Genomic DNA, 14,808 nt, shown 5'->3' with positions numbered 1-14,808 from the left:
CTCAAAGATCAGCAAGGTGGCCTTTGTGTGGAGCCGCAGAAAATGGGGGAGATACTAAATGAATATTTTGCATCAGTATTTACTGTGGAAAAGGATATGGAAGATATAGACTGTAGGGAAATAGATGGTGACACCTTGCAAAATGTCCAGATTACAGTGGAGGAAGTGCTGGATGTCTTGAAACGGGTAAAGATGGATAAATCCCCAGGACCTGATCAGGTGTACCCTAGAACTCTGTGGGAAGTTAGAGGAGTGATTGCTGGGCCTTTTACTGAGATATTTGTATCATCGTTGGCACAGGTGTGGTGCCGGAAGACTGGAGATTGGCTAACGTGGTGCCACTGTTTAAGAAGGGTGGTAAGGACAAGCCAGGGAACTATAGACCAATGAACCTGATGTCAGTGGTGGGCAGGTCGTTGGAGGGAATCCTGAGGGACAGGATGTACATGTATTTGGATAGGCAAGAACTGATTAGGGATAGTCAACATGGCTTTGTGCGTGGGAAATCATGTCTCTTGATTGAGTTTTTTGAGGAAGTAACAAAGAGGATTGATCAGGGCAGAGCGGTAGATGTGATCTATGTGGACTTCAGTAAGGCGTTCGACAAGGTTCCCATGGGAGACTGATTAGCAAGGTTAGATCTCATGGAATACAGGATCGGTGCTGGGTCCTCTACTTTTGTCATTTACATAAATGATTTGGATGCGAGCGTAAAAGGTACAGTTAGTAAGTTTGCAGATGACACCAAAATTGGAGGTGTAGTGGACAGCGAACAGGTTTACCTCAGATTACAACAGGATCTTGACCAGATGGGCCAATGGGGGGAGAAGTGGCAGATGGAGTTTAATTCAGATAAATGCGAGGTGCTGCATTTTGGGAAAGCAAATCTTAGCAGGACTTATACACTTAATGGTAAGGTCCTAGGGAGTGTTGCTGAACAAAGCAACCTTGGAGTGCAGGTTCATAGCTCCTTGAAAGTGGAGTCGCAGGTAGATAGGATAGTGAAGAAGGCGTTAGGTATGCTTCCCATTATTGGTCAGAGTATTGAGTACAGGAGTTGGGAGGTCATGTTGTGGCTGAACACGACATTGGTTAGGCCACTTTTGGAATATTGCATGCAATTCTGGTCTCCTTCCTATTGGAAAGATGTTGTGAAACTTGAAAGTGTTCAGAAAAGATTTACAAAGATGTTGCCAGAGTTGGAGGATTTAAGCTATAGAGAGAGGCTGAACAGGCTGGGGCTGTTTTTCCTGGAGCGTCGGAGGCTGAGGAGTGACCTCATAGAGGTTTACAAAATTATGAGGGGCATGGATAGGGTAAATAGGCAAAGTCTTTTCTCTGGGGTCAGGGAGTCCAGAACTAGAGGGCATAGGTTTATGGTGAGAGGGGAAAGATATAAAAGAGACCTACGGGGCAACTCTTTCACACAGAGGGCGGTAGATATATGGAATGAATTGCCAGAGGAAGTGGTGGAGGCTGGTACACTTTAAGAGGCATTTGGATGGGTATATGAATAGGAAGGGTTTGGAGGGATATGGGCCGGGTGCTGGCAGGTGGGACTAGATTGGTTGGGATATCTGGTTGGCATGGACGGGTTGGACCGAAGGGTCTGTTTCCATGCTGTACATCTCTATGACTCTATGACTCTATCACCAGATTGTCAGCTTTAAAATTCCTTCCCAAACTAGTCACCCTCTGCTCGCTCCCTCCTTTAGGATGTTCTTTGATGAAGGTTAACTGTCATCTATATTCTTTATGCGGCTTGGTGCCACATTTTGTCTGATTATTGTTCTTGTGAAAGGCTTTGGGATGTTTTACTATTTTCAAAGACAATGTATGAATGAAAGTTGTTCTGTTGTTCTTTCATAGCAGTTCTTTTCATTTTCCTGTGGTTAATGGTAGCTATCTCGCCTGACTATCTCTCTCTGAATGGTACAGACTAATGTGAACAAGACATGAAGATAAATGCATTCCAAATAAAAATGAACTGGGCCAATCAGAATGTAAGAACTGTCTTTCAAATTAAATAACACTGCCAAGGCACATATTTGAATAAATTCCAAATGATGAATGATTAGAAGAAGTTAACTTTCTCCTTCCACAGACATTGCCTGATTTGTGGAGTGCTTTCAGTATTTTGAGTATTTACTTCAGTTTTAAAACATTTCTACTGTTTTGTTTTATTTTCAACCTGTAAAACTTATGCCAAATTGTGATTATTGTGATTCTTCTTCTTGGAATTGGTTTAACTCCTTCAGTAAAGTGACAAATTTTTAAAAAGCAGTCTAAAAAATAATAGAGAAAGAAATTGCCTTATTTGCATTACAAATGCATATGAAGTAAAAGCAAGTAAAAGCAAGTATTACAAAACTGACAAATAGCAAACTCAGTGTGTTAAATAGCTAACTCGTGTTTCTTTGTTGTTAATGATTCGACAATTAAATAAGCTCTTCTGTGAACTATGATTGAGTCTGGGGGAGACGTTTGTAAATATTGCATTAGTTTTTTTGATGTAGGGTCAGGAATTACCTTTATACTCAAACATAGTTAACACTAACTACATATGGGGAAAGAGTCCAATTATGCCATGAGGCTGTAAGAGAGAACCACTTTAGAGTCATAGTCATAGAGACGTACAGCATGGAAACAGATCCTTGCCGACCAGATATCCTAACCTCATCTAGTCCCATTTGCCAGCATTTGGCCCATATCCCTCTAAACCCTTCCAATTCATATACCCATCCAGATGTCTTTTAAATGCTGTAATTTTTGGAATATTGCACGTGATTCTGGTCTCCAAGTAGTCATGGTCCTCATCACTTCACGACTAATTCAGTAATGCATTTGTTCTCAGAAACTGTTCACTCAATATCCTCTTTGTTCAGGATTAAGGCACGTTGCACGGAACTCCAAAATGGAATAAAAACTTTAAGACTCAATGTTGTAGTGTAAACTATTAATAGGAATATGGAAAATGCTTATGTACATTATCACTTGGAGTGATTAGGACCATAGATGGAAATGTGTTGCTGGAGAAGCGCAGCAGGTCAGGTCATGGTCCTAACCGACTCCCACAGCTACCTGGACTACACCTCCTCCCATCCTGCCCCCTGCAAAAACGCCATCCCATTCTCCCAATTCCTTCGACTCCGCCGCATCTGCTCCCAGGAGGACCAGTTCCAAAAACGCACATCCCAGATGGCCTCCTTCTACAAGGACCGCAATTTCCCCCCCGACGTGATCGACGATGCCCTCCACCGCATCTCTTCCACTTCCCGATCCTCCGCCCTTGAACCCCGCCCCTCCAACCGCCACCAGGACAGAACCCAACTGGTCCTCACCTACCACCCCACTAACCTCCATGTACAGCGCATCATCCGCCGCCATTTCCGCCACCTCCAAACGGACCCCACCACCAAGGATATATTTCCCTCCCCTCCCCTATCAGCATTCCGTAAAGACCACTCCCTCCGTGACTCCCCCGTCAGATCCACACCCCCCACCAACCCAACCTCCACTCCCCGCAGGTGGGGGGCATCGTCGACCACGTCGGGGGGGAAATTGCGGTCCTTGAAGAAGGAGGCCATCTGGGTTGTGCGTTTTTGGAACTGGTCCTCCTGGGAGCAGATGCGGCGGAGTCGAAGGAATTGGGAGAATGGGATGGCGTTTTTGCAGGGGGCAGGATGGGAGGAGGTGTAGTCCAGGTAGCTGTGGGAGTCGGTTAGGACCATGACCTGACCTGCTGCGCTTCTCCAGCAACACATTTCCATCTATGGTCCTAATCACTCCAAGTGATAATGTACATAAGCATTTTCCATATTCCTATTAATAGTTTACACTACAACATTGAGTCTTAAAGTTTTTATTCCATTTTGGAGTTCCGTGCAACGTGCCTTAATCCTGAACAAAGAGGATATTGAGTGAACAGTTTCTGAGAACAAATGCATTACTGAATTAGTCGTGAAATATTCAGCCTTCCTTTCTTGCAATACTTAGCCTTGACTCACCCCTTTGGTAAAGCTTTCACTGTAATGATCATGACTTGTCTGCATTGTGAAGCAACACATTGCTTTGTTCTTTATATGATGTGGTCAGTGTTGCAGGTGAAAAAGTAATAAATCTCTCATGGCATTCCTTTAGACTGCAATATCTGATCTCTGTTACACTGTTCCTACAATCTAAATAGCATAGCAGGTCAATCATCATTAAACAGCAGTGCATTAACATCAGTAATATATCAAACAATTGACAGCAGGTAAAAAAAATACTTCATGATACTTAAAAGATGTGAACCTGTTGCAAGCAATCACATGATATTTACTTTCAGTGTTTGTTGTTCTTCCAGAGACTGGAAACCGAGGTTTCATGTCGAGGGAGGATTGCATTGTTGGAGGTGATAATATTTGAAAAGGATATTAAATCAAGAGTCTGTTTACTTTTAGATATTTGAGGAAGTGTTCCTAGTTAATATTTATCCCGCAATCAACAGCATTCTAACTGATTGTCTGATCATTAACACAGTGACATTGTGGGAGCTTTCTGTTACTAATTACTAACTGGCTGATGTGCTTCTTATGTTATAGCAGGGACTGAACTTCAAAAGTATTTCATTAGCTACAAACCATTTTAGGAAATCCTGAGGCCATGAAAGATGCAAATAAGAGCACAGCATTTCCTGTTCATTTATCTGTGTAAACTCATGGGGTAGAATTTTCAACATGCATTTCACAAATCAATTTGATTTCATTATTATCAATACTTATCTTAAATTTGTTATAATATTTTAAAACCGCACCCCCCCCTCATAATTTCTATGTCTCACATTTCAACCTGATATGATGGAAAGTGTGCAACAATTTCCTTCCCCCTTAGTGTGGAATTTGCTCAATTAACAAGACACACACCAGACATCTCCTCAAAGTGGTCTGTGAGTTGTGAATTTTATAGCTCATTCAGCTATTTTCTAGTTTTGAGTGTTGCAGATTTTTAAAAAACAATTAATTATACAGCTTTATGCTTCAACAAAAGGTTAATTTATTGTATGACTATTGCTGAAAATTACTGAGTAAAATAGGTTACATTATTAGCTAAAAGGCAATTACAAAGGCTCATGCTCTGCGACTTTTACTATTGCATACGACATCTTTCCTCACTTTCATTTCCCCCCATTTTTCCACACCCCTAACCCTGCATGACCTCTGCACCGCCTCTTTACTCACCCGGGACACTACCTTTCAACCACTTGCACCGGTGCTAACTGTGGCTGTGTCACTCAATTTCACCTCCTTCAATACCTCTCTTTTTCTCATTCCAGGTAAAGACAGAACGAGTGCAAAGAGCTGGAGGTGTGTCTGGCCCCCACAGGAGCAGTCTGGAGCCACTGTGGGTTGCTGAGACATCCATGTCTGGCCAACCTAGTAAATACCACTCTGCAGTCCACATCTGACCAGAATGCAGCATGAAATTTAATGCACTGAAGTAGGTTTGGAGGTGGGGGGGAGCATGTAAGTGGCTGGAGGTTGGCAAGTACTGACTCCAAATTCCTACCTATGTACTAATTAACCCTGAGCCAAGGCTCATGAACAACATTCCTGCCCCATTGCCAACTGAGGCCTTTAAGTTGGCTTATGCCCGAAACGTCGATTCTCCTGTTCCCTGGATGCTGCCTGACCTGCTGCGCTTTTCCAGCAATACATTTCCAGCTCTGATCTCCAGCATCTGCAGACCTCACTTTCTCCTTTAAGTTGGCCACTAATGCCTTCAATTCAGGTTTTGATTACTAGCAGGAGAGGAACTTACCACATGGAGATTTGCTGGCTGGCACTGGAGGGGTGCCGAGGAATTTGTTGGTCTTTGTCAAAGGAATGCTGAGCCAATGTAAAGGACCAGGTATTGGGAATGTCACAGTGCACTGAGAGCTATATCCCTGCCTTTGTTGCTGATCTCTCCCTCTCCCATGATCCTCTAACAGTGACCATAACCCTGAGCTCACTCACCGGTACGCGAGCTCCCTCGCAGACCCAGGGTCTCTGGTGAGTATATTACCAGCAATTACCACTTCACCCAAGGCAGGATTTGTGAGTGTCTCCCGGAGAGGGGGTGAGGGCCAATCTCCAGCCATTGGCAAGACCTCTGTTGCCTGCATTAAATACATTATCAGGCCTCCAGTCAGTTGGTACTTAGGTGGACAATTGTAAGTATTATAAAATAAACTCTACACGGAATATATAAATACTGTGTATGTGTCTTTCATCTCCGTGAGGGGTGAAATAACGATAAGTGTGACAGCTTAACTGGTGAAAGAGTCCAAAAATCAGATGCTCAATGATGAGTTACACTACTGCAGCTAAGTCTGAGCTGGAAGGTCAAATTCTCATTATTAGGTGGCAAGAGACTCAGGTACATGCATCGTATTCATTATGCAACGCACTGTATTAACTTCCCCTTCCTGATTAACGTCTCCCCAATGAAAGAACTTGACATCTCAAAACATTGACAGTGAAGTTGGGAGTTGGGCCAGCCATTTTCCTTCTCTTTCCTTTTGATGGAATTGCTACAGCTGGAGCAGGTGCCTCTGTGGACAATAGACATGATATTTCTCTGGACCACTTCATCTCACCTTACCTGACCGAACATGCCTCGTTAACTGCTCACCCTGCTTCTGCAGCCACCACCAACTCTCCACATTCAGGCTACCCAAAGGTTGACTGGCATTCCTAGTACAAGCCCCATCTTTAGACATCCATTGTGCACGCAGACAAACACTGTCAGTTCAGAGCTGTTCTGCATATTTCCTGATGCTTGTCCCATACATGGCACACAAAGGAAAATCAGTGCCCCACTTTGTGGGAAAGTGCTCCTAGTGGAGCAGGGTGGAGCAGAGACAGAATGTCCACTTCCTCCTGGACTGACTATGGAGGCTGGGGGCACTAGATCACGCCAGTGTAGTCCAAGGGCAGTGTGGAGGAGTGCTCGGCCTTGTATGAAGAGGGTCAACATCCTTCTCCACTTTGCCAGAGTGAGTGCCACCATCTCAAACATCACGCTCACTCTATCTCTACCTCACATCAAGGGTCATGCTCCCACAATCTCTGTATTGGCTGCAACATCTCCCCTCACTCTGTCATTCAACACACAACCCCTGAGACTACTGACCCTACATGCCCTCTGTGCTGCTTACTCGCTTACTCACTCACTCAGGACACCTCCCCCAGCATCAGCACTGTCAGTTGTGTCACCCATTTTCACCTCCCCAAATTCCTGTCTCTTTCTCATTCTATGAGGAACAAAGCCCAGAATGGGGCAGAAAGAGTCAAAGCAGGTGGTGGGCTGCACTCCATTTGACTCCTCACTCCTGATGAGGAGTGAATCCTAATGCTGACCGTCCTGAGCGACTGATCATCCTTTACTTAGTGTGCTGGAACCCCCTGAGTGAAGGCTGTCTTTTGACTTGACCAGCTGGCAACCATCATAGGCTTGCTGGCTTAGTGTCTACTCTCAACATCATGGCAATGCAGCAATACTGTGAGCCTTGTATCCCTGGCTGAGGGGGAAAAGTGCACAAAAACAAGGCAAGGCAGCGGTACTCTGAGCATCCAGGTAGACTCGAAGTAAGCCGAGATGCAGCTCGGTCCTGTCCATGAGCTGTGTGGGTGTTCCTGAGCAGACAGCATCCTTACTGCAGCATTACAATGAGAGTGGCTGGTTCAGGCTGAAATGCAACATGAAGTGCAGAAACATTCAGACGTGGATCAGAGATGTGGCGTGAGGGTTCTCAGAGGCTGCCACACATTCGGACGTCAATGGCCATGGATGTGGGGTGCATGTGGCTGGTGCCCATGGACGTGCCCCAAGTTGTTAGGGCCCGATGTCCACAGAATGTGCCCTGACATGTTAGTGCCCGATGTCCACAGAATGTGCCCTGACATGTTAGAGCCCGATGTCCAATAGTGAGGTCCATTACAGGAAGCAGCAAGCTGCATCTGCCAAGTATCTATGGTAGGATAGGAAGTTGCATATTAAGAAGGCAAGATGTGTCACTAATAGGGTGTTTATCAAGCAATAATTCCCTTTAATAGGCAACTTGCTGCTACCCAGCAAAAGTCTTGACTTGACACCCAGGACTAAGTTAAAAGGTGCAGCGTTGAGATAGACCTTATCAGACCTCTCACTTGATTCTACCACAATTCTCACCATGTCCCACTTTGTTCAGGCCACAATAAGATTCTGTCCATATCTACAGACCCCAGTGCAGCTTTCTGCACTAGGGTCTGTAAATATGGACAGAGCAGAAGAAGACTATGTTCCAAGCCATTATGTCACATTTCTGCTAGTTGCTGAATGAGCACTTGTGCTAACAAGGAGTCATCCTGACAGCCTCAGGGCTACAGCCACCCTGACTTTCTTTTGCAAGTGGATCACTTCAAGGAGCAACTGGGAACTTTGTATCATTTCATAATCCTCTCTCATAAGGACTTACTGATGCAATCTTTGCCACACCTCACCTATTCATATTGCTCACTCTTGATGTAGACATCTAGCAGCTACAGCATTGGGATTCTCATCCATCACTCACTTCTTGCAAGTGCAGGGCGCAATCAATTGTATCTACATAGCACCTATCACCAAGCTCCAGTATTCATGAAAAGAAAAGGATTCCATCCCCTGAATATTCAATTCATATGTGACCTGAGCAGTTCAGAAGGTGAAGCACTTGCTCTTTCACCTCCCCTCTTCTCACTGACCAAAGCCCCAAACACACCTTTCAGATGAAACAGCCTTTCCTTCTACTCCTTTCAATTTTGTCTGCGATATTCACCACTCACAATATGATCTCCTTTACATTGGTAAGACTGTTCTGTCCTCAAGAATGATACAGATGTACAAGTTACTTGCCTTCTCTATAACCTGTCTTGTTCTCAGACTAACATCCCAGACCCGGGTCTGCTACAATGTTCTAACAAAGTTCAACGGGAGCTGGAGGAACACCTCATTGTCCACTTAGACACTGTACAGTCTCTCAGACACAACATTGAGTATAATAACTTCAAAGCATGGCCTCTGTCCTCCATTCTGAGTACATCTTCACTCCCCCCAGCCTTGTCTGGTTTGTGCCTTGTTGGCTTTGCTCTCAGCAGAGTGGACCCATTTACTCCTTTCACAGCTAACGCTTACACCTCTTTTATATCTTATGATGTTTTTTTACCTACATTAGCACTCCTTTTGTCTGTTGCTCTGGGCATCCTCACCATCTGTTCTGTTTGCTCCACCTCCCCCTCTTTCAGCAACATCACAACCTAACATTTTCCATGATTTGGAGATGCCGTAGTTGGACTGGAGTGTACAAAGTTAAAAATCACACAACACCAGGTAATAGTCCAACAGGTTTAATTGGAAGCACTAGCTTTTGGAGTGCTACCACTTCATCAGGTGGTTGTGGAGTATATTCCATTTTCCAGTTCCTTTCAGTTCTGAAGCAGAGTCACGCTGGATCTGAAACATTAACTCTGTACCTCTCTCCACATGTGCTTGGTTGTGCTGCGTTTGTTCAGCATCTTCCTGTTTTTATTTCAGATTTCCAGCATCCTCAGTTATAGAAGAATCCCTACAGCGTGGAAACAGGCCATTCAGCCCAAAAAGTCCACACTGACCCTCCGAAGAGTAACTCAGCCAGACCCATTCCCCCTACCCTATTATTCTACATTTCCCCTGACTAATGCACATAACCTACACATCCTTGAACACTATGGACAATTTAACTTGGACAATTCACCTAACCTGCACATCTTTGGGCTTTGGGAGGAAACTAGAGGACCTGGAGGAAACCCACGCAGACACAGGGAGAATGTGCAAACTCCAAACAGACAGTTGCCCACAAGCAGAATCAAACTGGGGTCCTGTCACTACAAGGCAACAGCGCTAAACACTGAGCCACTGTGCTGCCAATTAGTATTTCACTCTTATTATCCTGGTGAACTTGTACAGCATCTTCTTTAAGGATTATTCCTGGGCCCAAAACTGAAACCATATTCTAGATGAAATCTGACCTCGGCTCTGTATAACTGAAGCATGACGACTTCCTTTGTGTTCACTTCATATTAGATCAATACTCGATGATCCTTTGTTTTTTCTTTTCTTTGAAAGATCTTGTTACCTTCCTGTACTTTTGATTGCGAACTGAAATGGGAAAAGGACTCTTTTAGAAGCCAAGTATTGAGGAAGGGATTACTGGGTTTTCTGAAAGAAAGTTACTTTACACTCATTGTAAATACCGTTTATACCGAGCAATGTGAAATGTTACCATAGAGCCTGGGGATGTGTACTAAGGGAGATTTGGCCAGCACCAAGTGGCTGATTGGTCTGTGGAATCATTGTGAATGACAAAGACCTCTGCCTACCAACAACGACTTAATTGGGTCCCAGGGAGCTGAACAGCTTGCGGGAGTTAATATTTGGTCAGAAGCCATTAGATCTCCAAAAAGGAAGTTGTCCTTTAATCATAGTTTTAAAAAAACTTAAAGCCTAAAGAAGGCCACTATAATTCCCCTCAACAGTTGCTGTAAGCTGTAGCTTTTAACCAAAAGGTCAGAAACTTTATATGTGTGAATCAATGGTTCTTGCCTCCTAAATTAAGAGAAAATACCTGGAGAAGGGATTGGTGGCAGCAGCAGGAGCGGTGAGAGCGAGGACTGAGGGCTGCTGGGAAGGTAGATTGATTATATAAAAACTTATCTCATGAATAGGCGGAGTGCATGCTGAGCAGGAACAGACACAGGATGGCTGAGTCACGGAGGTAATATATTTGGGCCATTGCTTTACCCGAAACACTACTTAGGTAGTGTCTCCCAACCATTCTCCTCCTCTAACCAAAAGAAAAGGTTCTGTGCACCGATTTGGTAAGGTTACTAGATGTTTTTCAATAGTCTCTTTGGGAATTTACAACAGTGGAAATGGATGTTAGGGCAGTTGATGCTCCTCCTGTAGAATATGGGAGGCAATAGTCACCACTGGTGTCCCTGCTGACTTCATCTGTGGGAAGTGCACCCAACTCCAGCTCCTTGGAAACCACGGTAGGGAACTGGAGCTGAAGCTGGATGAATATCCAACAGGTTTAATTGGAAGCACTAGCTTTTGGAGTGCTGCTCCTTCATCAGGTGGTAGTGCAGTATATTCCATTTTCCAGTTCCTTTCAGTTCTGAAGCAGAGTCATGCTGGATCTGAAACATTAACTCTGTATCTCTCTCCACATGTGCTTGGTTGTGCTGCATTTGTTCAGCATCTTCCTGTTTTTATTTCAGATTTCCAGCATCCTCAGTCATAGAAGAATCCCTACAGTGTGGAAACAGGCCATTCAGCCTAACAAGTCCACACCGACCCTCTGAAGAGTAACTCAGCCAGACCCATTCCCCCTACCATATAACTCTACATTTCCCCTGACTAATGCCCCTAACCTACACATCCTTGAACACTATGGGCAATTTACATGGCCAATTCACCTAACCTGCACATCTTTGGGCTTTAGGAGGAAACCAGAGGACCTGCAGGAAACCCACACAGACACGGGGAGAATGTGCAAACTCCAGACAGACAGTCAGCCAGAAGGGGATTATTGATAGGAGTTAGTCACACCTCAGGTACAGGAAAACAGTAGATGGGTTACAGTCAGGGGATGGAAAGGGAAGAGGCAGACAGTGCAGGATCCTGTGGCCATTCCCTTCAACAACAAGTATACCGTTTTGGATACTGTTGGGGATAACCAGGGGTAAGCCATGGGGTACAGTCAGGGGGACAGGTCTTTGGCACAGAATCTGAGCCTGATGCTCAGAAGGGAAGGTGGGGAGAGGTGTAGAGCATTAGTCATTGGGAACTCCATAGTTAGGGGGGATAGATAGGGGATTCTGTGGGAATGAGCAACACTCTCATTTGGTGCACTGTTTCTGAGGTGTCAGGGTTCATGATGTCTTGGATCGTGTTTTCGGGATCTTTAAGGGGGAGGGGGGGCAGCCCCTTGTTGTAGTCCACATAGGCACCAACAACATAGGTTGGAAAAGGGTTGGGGATGTAAGGCAGAAACTCATGGAGCTAGGGTGGAAGCTTAGAGCTAGAACAAATATGTTATCTCTGGTTTGTTACTGTTCCGCTTGCTAGCGAGGCTAGGAATACAGAGAGAGAGCAGTTGAACACGTGGCTACAGGGATGGTGCAAGAGGGAGGGATTCAAATACTGGATAATTGGGGCTCATTCTGGGGTAGGTAGGACCTCTACAAATGGAATGGTCTATACCTGAACCAGAGGGGTACCAACATCCTGGGGGAGATCTTTGCTAATGCTGCTAAACTAATTCAGCAGGGGGATGGGAACCTGAATTGTAGCTCCAGTATACAGGAGGTTGAGAGTAGTGAGGTCACGGATAAGGTTTCAAGATTGCAGCAGCATACAGCAGACAGGAAGGTGGCTTGAAGTGTGTCTACTTCAACGCGAGTAGCATCTGGAACAAGGAGGGTGAACTTGTAGTATGGGTTGGTACTTGGGATTTCGATGTTGTGGCCATTTCAGAGACATGGATAGAGGAGGGACTGGAATGGTTGTTGCAGGTTATAGGATTTTGATTTTTCAGTAAGAACAGGGAAGATAGTAAGGGGGGGGAGGTGTGGCTATGTTAGTCAAGCATAGTATTATGATAGCAGAAAGGACGTTTGATGTTAGTCAAGCATAGTATTATGATAGCAGAAAGGACGTTTGATGAGGACACGTCTACTGAGATATTATGGGCTGAGGTTAGAAACAGGAAAGGTCACCCTGTAGGGAGGTTTCTATGGGCCTCTGCAAAGTCCCAGAGATGTAGAGGAAAGGATAGCAAAGATGATTCTGGATAGGAGCAAAAGTAACAGGGTAGTTGTTATGGGGGACTTTACCTTTCTAAATATTGACTGGAAACACTATGGTTTGAGTACCTTAGATGGATCAGTTTTTATCCAATATGTGCAGAAGGTTTCCTGACACAGTATGTAGATAAGCCAACAAGAAGCGAGGCCACATTGGATTTGGTAATGTACCAGGCCAGGTGTTAGATTTGGAGGTAGGTGAGCACTGCATCCGAAAGGCTAAGGGCATTGTGGAAGACCCCACACACCACTCACTCAAACTCTTCTCCCTCCTGCTATCTGGCAGAAGATACCAGAGCACTCAGTCTCTCATGACCAGGCTGTGCAACAGTTTCATTCCCCAAGCCATCAGGCTCCTTAACACAGTACGATCGGACTCTTTCCCATCTGAAATTCTTTGCACGACTTCAAATTGCTGCTAGAAAAATGTCTATTATTTATCTTCTATTACACTGTAATTTGCATGTATTGCCCTTCGTCTTACGCACTTTATGCCATGCATGATTGTGTAGTCTATGCTATCAATGTTGCACTCTCGGTCCTGGGGAAATGCTGTCTTGTTTTTTACTGTATCAGTTGCATATGGTAGAAATTACAAATAAAAAACTACTACTACTACTACTACTACTACTTTGGTGATAGTGACCACAATTCGGTTACGTTTACTTTAATGATGAATAGGGATAGGTATATACCGTAGGTCAGAGTTATAGCTGGGGGACAGACAATTATGATGCGATGAGGCAAGATTTGGGATGCATAGGATGGGGAAAGAAACTGCAGGAGATGGGCACTATTGAAATATGGAACTTGTTCAAGCAACAGGCAGGGAGAAAGTGGTCAAGTGAGGGAATCGTAGTTTACTAAAGAAGTTGAATCTCTTGTCAAGAGGCTAATGTAAAGATGAGACATGAAGGCTTAGTTAGGGTGCTTGAATTATACAAGTTAGCCAGGTTAAAGTGTTGGAAAGGGTTATAAGAGACAGGATTTATAAACATCTAGAAAGGAATAAGTTGATTAGGGATAGTCAACACAGTTTTGTGAAGGATAGGTTTTGCCTCACAAACCTTATAGAGTTCTTTGAGAAGGTGACCAAACAGGTGGATGAGGGTAAAGCAGTTGATATGGTGTATATGGATTTCAGTAAGGCATTTGATAAAGTTCCCCACAGTAGGATATTGCAGAAAATCCTGAAGCATGGGATTGAGGGTGATTTAGCGATTGGGATCAGAAGTTGGCTAGCTGAAAGAAGATTGAATGTGGTGGTTGATGAGAAACGTTCATCCTGGAGTTCAGTGGTGTACCGCAAGGATCTGTTTTATGGCTACTGTTGTTTGTTATTTTTATAAATGACCTGGATGAGGGTTTAGAAGGATGGGTTAGTAAATTTGCGGTTGACACTAAAGTCGGTGGAGTTGTGGACAGTACGGAAGAATGTTGCAGGTTACAGAGGGATAGAAATAAGCTGCAGAGCTGGGCTGAGAGGTGACAAATGGAGTTTAATGTGGAAAAGTGTGAGGTGATTCACTTTGGAAGGAGCAACAGGAATACAGAATATTGGGCTAATGGTAAGATTCTTGGTTTTTGCAAGGTTTGTGAAGGATTGTAGCTCAGGTTGAGATTTAGGGTGTAGGTTTGCTTGCTGAGCTGTAGGTTTGATATCCAGATGTTTCATTACCTGGCTAGGTAACATCATCAGTGGCGAACTCCAAGTGAAGCAAAGCTGTTGTCTCCTGCTTTCTATTTATATGTTTGTCCTGGATGGGGTTCATGAGGTTGGTGGTGATGTCATTTCCTGTTAGTTTTCTGAGGGGTTGATAGATGGTATCTAGATCTATGTGTTTGTTTAAGGCGTTGTGGTTGGAGTGCTAGGCCTCTAGGAATTCTCTGGCATGTCTTTGCTTAGCCTATCCCAGGATAGATG

Source organism: Chiloscyllium plagiosum, chromosome 10 (genome assembly GCF_004010195.1).
Source record: "Chiloscyllium plagiosum isolate BGI_BamShark_2017 chromosome 10, ASM401019v2, whole genome shotgun sequence".
NCBI classification, from domain to species: Eukaryota; Metazoa; Chordata; class Chondrichthyes; order Orectolobiformes; family Hemiscylliidae; genus Chiloscyllium; species Chiloscyllium plagiosum.
This window is presented reverse-complemented; position numbering follows the sequence as displayed.